General features: G+C 42.6%; 1 non-coding gene across 1 annotated transcript; it reads right to left on the reverse strand.

Moving 5' to 3' along the window:
* Positions 1 to 977: 977 nt before the first annotated feature.
* On the reverse strand, positions 978 to 1,067 carry TRNAY-GUA. Its single transcript is given in 2 exon segments — positions 978 to 1,013; positions 1,031 to 1,067. It is a non-coding gene; the product is annotated as a tRNA-Tyr (tRNA).
* Positions 1,068 to 10,190: the final 9,123 nt, after the last annotated feature.

The following is a 10,190-nucleotide window of genomic DNA, read 5'->3' on the forward strand; positions in this document are numbered from 1 at the left end:
GAGATGCTTTGCATGAGAAGCTTTGCATGAGCTTTGGGATTTCAATCCCTAATGTTGTCTCATCTAATGTAAACATCTGAAAATGTATAATCTTTTATTTAATAAAGCTTCTTACAGACCTCTCAAAGTTGATTGTGTCTTGTGAAAGTGAGTTCCATGAGTCAGTTTCCTGTGTGAAACAAAATTTTCTTTACATATTCTCAGTGTCCTGTTTTCTATTCTCAGAAAGTTTCTCATTTTGGTTTCTGTATGAATGAGTTCTTAGAATGCCTTGTTAACCTTGTCTATGGGTTTCTTTCATATGCGTCTTTCTTACCCATTTCCTTTGTCACCAGACACAGACTTTATAATTCTTCACTGAAATGAGCAGTGCATGGGAATTATACAGCTCCAAGCGGTGTACCTGGTGGTATTCACAAATCTCTCACAAGGCCATGGATAACAGCAGCATGTAGTGACTGTCACAGACAAATACCTGGACCTGAATGACTGTGGAGTACCTGTCAACAAGAAAACATTTCTTTCACCATCTGTCTTATTCTCCTCCTCTTCAAAACCCACAGTACCTGGACCTCCTCCTGTTTTCCACGCCCAGCTCAGCTACAAGAGGCTCTGCCAGCTCCACAGTGCAGGTCTGCTCCAGCTGACAAGGGGCTGTGGAAGGTGTTGAGCCCCTGCAGAAAGAAGCCCAGTCAATGTGCATCAGCAAATTAGCTAGACATGTGGCAAAGGTCAACACACCATTGCTGTAGGAATCAGACAGAGCCAACAAGGCAGGTAGGAAAAATGAAATCCTTGAAAGTGGTAGAGGAACAAAGTAGAGCAAATTTCTTATGGGGCCTGGAGTGGCATATGGATGGAAAGGGCAGTTTTGCAAAGTTGTAAATTCCAGAAATAACTGAAAGAAAAAAAATAATAATAATGATAATAATAAATACTAAAAATAAATAATACTTAAAAAAAAACTCCAAAACCTTTCCTTCGAGCCGGAATTGAACCAGCGACCTAAGGATTTCTTTCTACAGACAGCCTACAGTCCTCCGCTCTACCAGCTGAGCTATCGAAGGAAGATGAAGAAAGAGTGCCAAGAATGAGTCAAGACTACATCAACAATAGCCTTAGGCTCTAATGGACCTCCATATGCATTGCTTCTCACAACAGCAAAACAGTATCAGAAAAAAGGGCACAAGCCTGGATTTCCCTGCACAATTGGAGTTTGGATACAAAACTGCCAGGTTTCTGCCAAATAGTTCACAGCTCTTGTAAGACTGTTGTTAGTGGTAGCATTAAGGTTGGAACTCCTGTGATGACCCATATGAAATCTGCCTACTGCTTGACGAAGTAATTTGCCTATTCTTCTGTGATCTCGCCACATTTCCTAAACTGAGCTAGGAGAACAGAGAGAACTCCCCTCCACACAATTCCCCACAACAGTTCTCCAGCCAAATCCTATAACAAGTTAGCCAAAATAAAATAAAAATCAGTTAACGTTCTCCCTGACAGCTTCCAGGGTGAATGCAGAGGAATGAAGGAATAGGATGTAAAGCAAGATAGGATAGAATAGGATGTAAAGACACTAAGGTTTTAATTCAAATCCCACCAACTCCCACGGCCCACATGAGACCTCTCATACACAGATGAGTTGCAGCGTCTGGTGTTACTACCCCAGTGGGATACCCAGCCCCTGAGCCTGGGAGGTTTGAGCCTTTGTGAATCATCTGAGTGCTGCAGCTCACAGCAATGGCAAGCAAAAGCAAACTTCCCTCTTTTTGAACCGCAGTGATTCACGAGCATCTCAGCTGTCTGAAAAGCAGGGTGGGGTAGAAAGCTGTGAGCAGACACTCTGTTTGCTGAAACTATGCCACCCTACTTGTGATGGAAGCGTGTGTAGCTGCGTTACCTCGGTGTCCTGACAGTATATCCCTCCTTAACGTATGCTTACCTCCTCTTCTCTTTGTTATACAGCCCCAGGCACTGGTCTGTTTTAGCAAGTGTGTAGCCACAGGCTGAGGGAAGCAATTTTTGCCCCATGTTGACCACTTGTCAGCCCGTTTTGGAATCTCCATACGTGGAGATATTTAACACTTGATTGGATGCACTTTGAAGTCATACCCTGTCTGGACCAAGAAGTTGGACCAGATGCTCTCCAGAGGTCTTTAACAACCTCATTTACGTGGTGTGGGTCACCCCTTCACCACATACTCAAAAGTGACTTCACAGAGCAGAAGAACTCACAGCAAAACCATCATCATGTACTTCTCTGTGCAGTAAATACAGCTTTTTGCCTCACAATCACACTCTTCTCCCCACCTCACCCCCCACCTTTTATTTATTTTCGTACTAACAAACATCTTAGGCCTCCCTTACACAGATCTTTATAGAAATTAAATAAATTAACTCCCTGATTATGTTTATGAGAACACAGGAAGGGCAGGAAATATTTGCCTTACATGTGAGGTGCTGCGGTGGCCTCTCAGAGGCCTCATCCTGGAACCTGCCATTTACCAGGACATTCACACACACACAGACAAATATCAGGTCATCTCATGATGTGAAGAAAAATATGGACAGAAACAGAACTGCTGGATGCCAGCAGGGCAATATCTGATCTCTCGGGGGTCAGATGGCCTTGGTGGGAGGAGGTCTGGGAGATACCCATATGCGAGAATGCAAGGCTAATCTTGTGCTGGAGAAAGAATGGCACAACAGATAACACACACAACCGTGGATCAGCAAGCTCCTAAATCAGAGCAGATAGTGTGGCCCCAGGGCTTTAATCTTTTCCAGTCTCCGGACCACACAGCATTTTCCAGGGGCACTTCAGGCTCCCTTCATGCAAATTTAAGCCTATTGTCATGAGACTGCCTTATCTGAGTTACCTTTCACATACCCCTTAAAAATAATTCACCAGTCCCACCCATGCACTCAAAAGACCCCCAAAATGAAAATCACAGCTCTATTCAGTTTAACTTATTGGCACTGTCATCTAATCCAGTGGTGGGGCACCAAACACAGATTTTGGGGGAAGTATCACCATTTCTTTGCTGACAAAAGTTGTTACTGGGGAAGATAACCCTAAACCACTTGTTCTTTCCTATAAAAAATCAGTGGCAGTTAAGTCAAGACAATAATTCAAATGGAATCAGATAAAAACTGGATGCTGTTACTATCTATGCATGAACAAATGGGATGCAGAAACCACAGTGTTGCCTTGACAATAAAAAGCACTGGAGTTTTCTTTTTTTTCTGGAACTTGCTAGCTGTGGTGCATGGGTGATTTGTGAGAGATAGACTCCTAAACTACAAGTGTACCCCCCAGGGCAGCTTTTCAAAGTGGATATTCATAGGAAAAAAAAAAAAAAAAAAAAAAAGAATTAATTTTTTCTTCTCTCTCTCTCTTTTTTTTTTTTTTTTTTTTTTTGAACTTGGTAGGCTTTGAATGCTTAACAGAATTAGATTCTGGCATGGAGATCATGAAAGATCTCTGATTATTTCGATTCTTTTAACTGATTAAATGAAGATACCAAGCTCTGAGAGTCATGTGAGCAGAGCCCTGAGCTATATAAAGGGAACAGCTCACCTGTTTCATGTTGTGTAGAATAAGATGAAAGGAAAGGATGTAGCTTGAAAGCAGGATGGAGAACAGCCAGAGGTAAAGCTCCTAATAGCTGGACTGTACAATTAGACTTGGTAATACTATGTGTTTTGTTAAGCTTCAATTAGCATATGATGGTCTCCAGTGTTTCAGATGCATAGACTGACTTTCTAACATGGCTTTAAATGGCTTAAAGATGGTTTTCTCCAATGAAAAGCTTTAAAAATCTCGTTGATTCTGAGAGACTTTGAGGGCTGTTTTCTCCTATTTTAAGGCAGAAAGAAATACATGCCTTAAATATGAGCATTAGATGTGAATTGCAATGAATTTGTGAAGTCTTTATGTTCACTTTAATTCTACCTGGTCTGTGATACAAGCCACCAGTCAATTGCTGTGGTTTCTGCACTGCCAACTACTGATGAATTTAGGATATCTCAATATGACAGCCTTGTGTGACACCTCTGCAACAGAGGAGGAGGTTTTAAGTACTGCTACTCACAGCAACTTGAATAAAAAGTCTGAAGCATCAGTGAAGCAATCATCTCTGTCCACCTACCTGTTGAAATTCAAGATAGAAATCTCTTTGGGTCAGATTCAGACTAAGACTTTGTACTTAAAGGCTGAATAGCAGCTGGCATAACAGACCCCCAGCCCTGCCTGGTGCCCCCAGGCTCTGTTGTGATGTAAATAATATGTACAACTCCTTGGGCCAGCTTCAGAGATAACTTTAATAATATCTCAGTGTGTGTGAATGCCAAGGGGCAGGAAGGTGGGAATGCAGAAGGAAAGGAACTGATGGGGGTTTCATATAAAGGCAGTTTGATTGCACTAGCAGTGTAGGCTGCATTTCAGGAAATGCAGAGTTTATAGGCCAAAACTTACCTTATTTGTCGTGCTCAGAGAACTCACTTAGCACTTCTGATGCTACACTGCTATCAGTAATAGACATTCAGAGGTAAGTATCTTACAGGTATTCAAAATCTGAGCTTATACTTGCTTATATATGCTTATACTTATATATGTATATAGCTTAATTTTGCTATGTAATAACCTTTTAAGTCTGGGGTGGACTTTAATGCAAAAATATTTCCTTTACAGCTAAATTATATTAGTTCAGTACTTTTCATATGTATGACCAGTTCCATAAGCAATTAAAGTAACTGCAGTTTCTGTGGCAGTGCTCAGACATTAGCGTCAGACAACCTCTTTCAAGTGTTATCTCTGGAGCTGGCCCAACAGTTCAGCACCAGTCACTATTAGCAATTACACAGGTGCCTGAGAGCTCACCCCACCAGTGGGTACAGAAAGAGGTAGTCTGTGTGTTAATTGTCGAACTGTTCTTCAAGGAGTTAAACACTCAGCCCTGCGAGTTAAGCTGAGAAATGCAGCAAGTAGTATTCCCGTCTTCTCCCCCACAGAGGGTTCCAAGTCTTGCACTTCTCCTGGTGAAAGACAAGATTAATAATGTGTGAGCTCTTCTGAGATGATGATCAGCCCAGAAAGTTTTGATAATTGGGTGGCAATTAACCACTGTCAGGACATGACATTATTCAGATACAATGGACTAGTGCCTAGCTGCTGGAAATCATAAGTCATCAGAAAGCCTGACCCCTGTCTATTTTAGCTTAGTTTCCATTCAATGATTATCACGTTGGACTTCTTTTAAGCAAAAGCTCAGCTAATCGCCAATAGGCTCTCTGTTTAGGTCCCGGTCTCATCGAGATGGCAAGGCAAATGAGGGTATTTCTGACAGACACTTTGTTCTTTCCAGCCTCGTGTCTTTCCGCTGCATGTAAATATTGCTTTGTGACAGCAGTTGCAAAGGTTGTGGTCTTCCCTGCAGGTTTTGGTGTCGGTGAAACCCTGCATCATCTGGGGAAGGGCGGCAGCATGGAGCACAAAAGCAGCAGTGTTTGGGCTACCAGAGAGCCCGCTGCCTCCTGCGGCCGCTTCCCCTCGGGAGGCAGCCCTTCCACCCGGCCAGTTTCCTTTCCCTTCTTCATCAGGCCTCTCAAACTATAAAAGCCCTAATGAAAATGAAACACGCATGTCATATATAACAAGGAGAGGCTCAACTGCTAGGGAAAAAAAAGTGTGAAATTACAGTGTCAGTGTGAGAGGGAGAGATATGAGCCCTCATTCCCCAGGAGAGAATTTGAAAGTGCATAATTTTTTCCATTCACAAACCACATTTGAGGGGCAGCTTTTGGAGGCTGAGAGGAAGCACCACAAGAAAAACAGAGCAGTTACGAGAGAAGCAAGAGAAGCCCTAAATATTCGGGACCCTTTTTTAATACACCAACTTGGTTTGGCATGGAGGGGCGTGCACGCAGAGCCCTGATGAACAGGCATAGTTCCCAATAGGTTGTTCCCCCCACAGCTAATGCTTTTTCTATCCTTCCTGAAGACTGAAAACCAAATCCTTCAGAGGTCACAAAAGAAAGAGAGTAGAGTATAGCCCTTTGGCTGCTGTGTTGGCTTTCCTCTTCATGGGAGAATTTAGCAGTCCTGTGTAAGGAGGAGCCTTGCCTGTGTTGGGTCTGGCTGTGGCAGGAGTCTCTCGTTCATGAGAATCTAATTTACTTTTAAAGAGCACTTTAATATAGCATAACAATATTACCACACATCTTGCTCAAGCAAAGGATTTTTCCAATCTATATTCACTGCCATATAGAGTGACTATAAAATGAGTCACTGTACCTTAAATTTTTGCCTTGGCTATGGTGATAGGAAGCTAATTAGACAAACTGACCACATCTTCTGGACCCAAATCCACATTACTTGGATGCATAAGAATTATCAGCTGTGTGAGAGCTCATGCTTCTGGAGGTAGTTGGACTTAAAAGAAGAAATAACAGGTAAAGGAGCAAAGACCAATGGCCACTGTGGGGCCTAAACCAGTAAAGAAGCAGTATTTAAACTCTTTTTCAGCTAAACTTTAACACTTCACAATGTGGCCAAAATATGTTCGAAGCATGTCTGAAGCATGAATGCTGGACTCAGACCACATGTAAAACTAAGCTCCAAAGACAGTTTGACTTTTCCAGGTTATTCATAAACTGCAAAGAACATATATTGGAGCCAACTGCACATAATAATCTTAATAGAGCTGACTGTGTTTTTCATAGCCCATGAAGCTCTTGACCTTCAGGCAAGCTTTGCAGGGGGGCAAGAGACCTGGACCTACTGGGATTCAGTAGACCAGAGAATAAGAGTTTAAAATCTGTGCTTCAGTTCAGCCACCAAAATCAGAAACCTTTGGTCAGGTAGGGAGACCTACTGTCTTAAAAATATCATCTGTCCTGCTCCCTTCCTTATCAGAAGTCATGCTGCAAACTATGCCCAGATATTATATAGTCCTCTTTTCTGGTATTCTTAACTCTGCACCAGATCCAGACATGTCAGATATCATTATGTATCAAAAAAGGAGAAAGGACAAGGTTAACATCAGATTTGTTTCCACGTGGAAACACCTCTTCTGAAAGGGATGAACAAACTTCAAAAGATTAGAATAAACACCCAAAATAACGGCTACATCCCTCGGAGCTGCACAGTCCTTCCTTATTCTTAGATTATGCTCAGCCAAAAAGGGGGCACAGCACAAAGAAAGGAGCTGGGCCAAGGGATAGTATTGCTACTATTTTGTGTGTATTATTTGTATTGCTACAGCGCTCAGGGACCTCAAACAGGGATTAGTGTCCCATTGAACTAAGCACTGTAAAAACAAACACCACAAAGACAGTTGCCTGCCCCTGAGAGCTAATCTTTGGCCACTTCTCTGCAGCATCTGGCTAGAGCAGGGCATAAGGAACTGTATTAGAGCATACTGCATGGACTGCATGTAATCTTATGTTTGTAACCCTTGTCCTTCCTTATCCTACTGCCCCACTTCTGTTTGTTATCCTAACTCATCACCTCGATCTAAATTTAATTTGTGAGCTTCTTGTACAAAAGACTTTGTCTTTTCATTTGCCTTTTTTTTTTTTCTTTTCATTTTGCATGGTTCTCAGCAATAATATACAATGGAATACATGAAACAAGATAAATAGCCTTTTACCCTGAAGAAAAAGATAAACAATATATTTAAATATGCCTCAAGACATGTTGTGATTTTGTACCTCTGTAGTGCTTAATGTGTGTCAATGAGCAACATGACTACATTGGCAATACGTATATATTTTATGTATGGCAATATAAATAAAGAAGTCTGGTTGACAGGTATATACACACCAAATGTTTCACTAAATGATATGTGGACAAAGGAGAATTGTCTGTAAAATAATTCCTACTGGTTGAATACAAAATAAGCTGCTAATATACTGCATTGTGATTGACAAACTGGATTTGCAGGTCCCCACCAAAAACAAAGGAATGTGACGAGAGTCAGGGCCATACAGCCTCAGCATCCCCAGGGCCTGGACTAAAATATGGGCATTCTCCCGTCTTCCAGGCCAGCTTCGTGCCAGCACCATCCTCTTCCCCTGCCTGCAGCCATGGCAGCTTCAGTTACAATAAGGGACCATTTGTTGGCAAAGGAGGGTGCCATAGAATTGACAGTTTCTGTCCTTTCCCAGGAAAAAGGGACTGCCTGGACAGAGAAGTCTGTAAGCCAACAGTGTCATGCAGCAGGGTCCAACAGCTCTGCCACCATCCATCCATCCTGAATCTTATGTAACCAACTCATGTTCTAAAAAAAGGAAGGGAAAAAAAAAAAAAAAAAAAAAAGTATTTGTTTAAAACACTCTATTGAAGAACTATAAACAACACAGCGTGTTAGTTTACACAGACTGAGCAGTGACGGTACAGCACAATGTGAGGGTACAATTCACTCCTGCTTCCCCTCCAGGCTACAGGGATCTCGGCCTGATTGTCAGTTTAAAACACAGCAACTATTTCTGCGGGCTTGTAAACTCAAACTTACGCCAGAGACAGCAGAGCATACGGGAAAGACGGACTCCAAAGTAATGAAGGAGTCCCTCAAATATCACCCCACCTCTTTTCACAAACAGCAGAGAAAGGGCAGGTCAAGGCTTTTTAAGGCACATCTGAAAATAAAAAATAAAAAAGAAAAAGTGTGCAAATTGAAGTGAGTGAGCTTCCTTCCCAGGCCTGGCATGCTGCACACTTGTGGACACGAGGGGTGAAGGGGGAGGGAGCCCCTTCACAGCCCAGCAGTCAAGGCTGAGAGCTATTTGGATTAGACAAGGAATTTCAAGTGGAAACCATCTGAATGTGTGTGTGCCTGTGTGAAGCTGAACTATGTTGAAAGAAAACAAATGACTTCTTCTAGTACCTCTTCGAGGTCCAGTTCTAAAGGGGCATAAGTAAGCCTCGTTTTTCTTGCCTTAGCAAACTTAAATGGGACAGAAGCTCCCATTTTTTTTCTGTGCTGAATGCAAAGAATCAGGAAAAGCCCCTGACAGCAGCATTATGAATGAACTGGCAAGGTACGCTGTAAGTAGGTTTGATGCTAAACAACAACAAAATCCGATCGCAGCCATTTTAATATTTCAGCTTCCTTCTTCACCCCTGCCAGGCTTCCTCAACATGTGACGAGAAGAATTCAGAGGGATGCTTGCCAAGTGCTTCCTGACCCAAATCCTAGAGGTATCCTCCATCTGCAGCAACAGACAGCTCGCTGTGGTCTGTCATTACCTTCTGTTTGGTTTTCAACACCAGCTATCCTAGCTAATGAAAGAAGATGCAACCACTGAAGACAATGGTCAGACGAATGTTAGCAGCATTTCTGGGAAGCTTTGAGGAAGACTCATCTGCCCTTGCACAGGCCAAAATATAGAACAGTAATAACAGTCATAACTGAGGCATGCATACACAAGCATGCTGCTTTAGCAAACGAGGTGAGCTCAGCTGCTGTGAAAACAAGCTGTACAAAGCCTGGTGGAGAGGATTTAGGGACCAGAGATGAAGGGCAGAGCTAACTGTTCACTTTCTGTCACAGCACCACACCTACCTACTCGGCCCCTATCTGACGGCAATAAATTTCATTGCCTGAAACGGACAGGCTGTCAGAAATATGTTTCCTGGAGGACCGAGACCCAGCCCCACATTGATAATGCTCTTCTATGTAAATGTTTGCATGTGGCCCTTCACATCTAAGGTTTGTAGCAACGCATGGTATTTAGCCAAATGTCATTCCCCTAAAGGGCAGCATATTTTTGTTCTTATAATCTTGCATGGAAATTGAAATGGACGTCTTTTAACATGGGAAAAGTAAACACGTTTCCCCTCAGCTAGGCACTGCTGTACAGCAGAAGCCACTGTGATGATGATGACAGCGGCCTGAGATTTTTCTCTGTGGATTCCTGACTGAGATTCTGAAACCACCAAGGAAGAAACTTCCCCACAGAAAAGTAAACCCTCAATTTGACACAGGCACATGGGCTCTGCACTGGGGATTGGATCTACTCAGCCAGACAATGCAGGAAGCGCTGGCCTCATCAGCAAAGCTCTGTCATTTTGTTCATCATCAAGCCTCCCTATTTGATGTAACAAACTCCCATTTACCTACCGTGTAAACATGCTGTACTTAAAATGCTTGTCTGTGATAAACCATTCTCCCCTTTGAGGATCCATT

The sequence above is a fragment of the Aythya fuligula genome, chromosome 2, assembly GCF_009819795.1.
Source record: "Aythya fuligula isolate bAytFul2 chromosome 2, bAytFul2.pri, whole genome shotgun sequence".
Classification (NCBI taxonomy): domain Eukaryota; kingdom Metazoa; phylum Chordata; class Aves; order Anseriformes; family Anatidae; genus Aythya; species Aythya fuligula.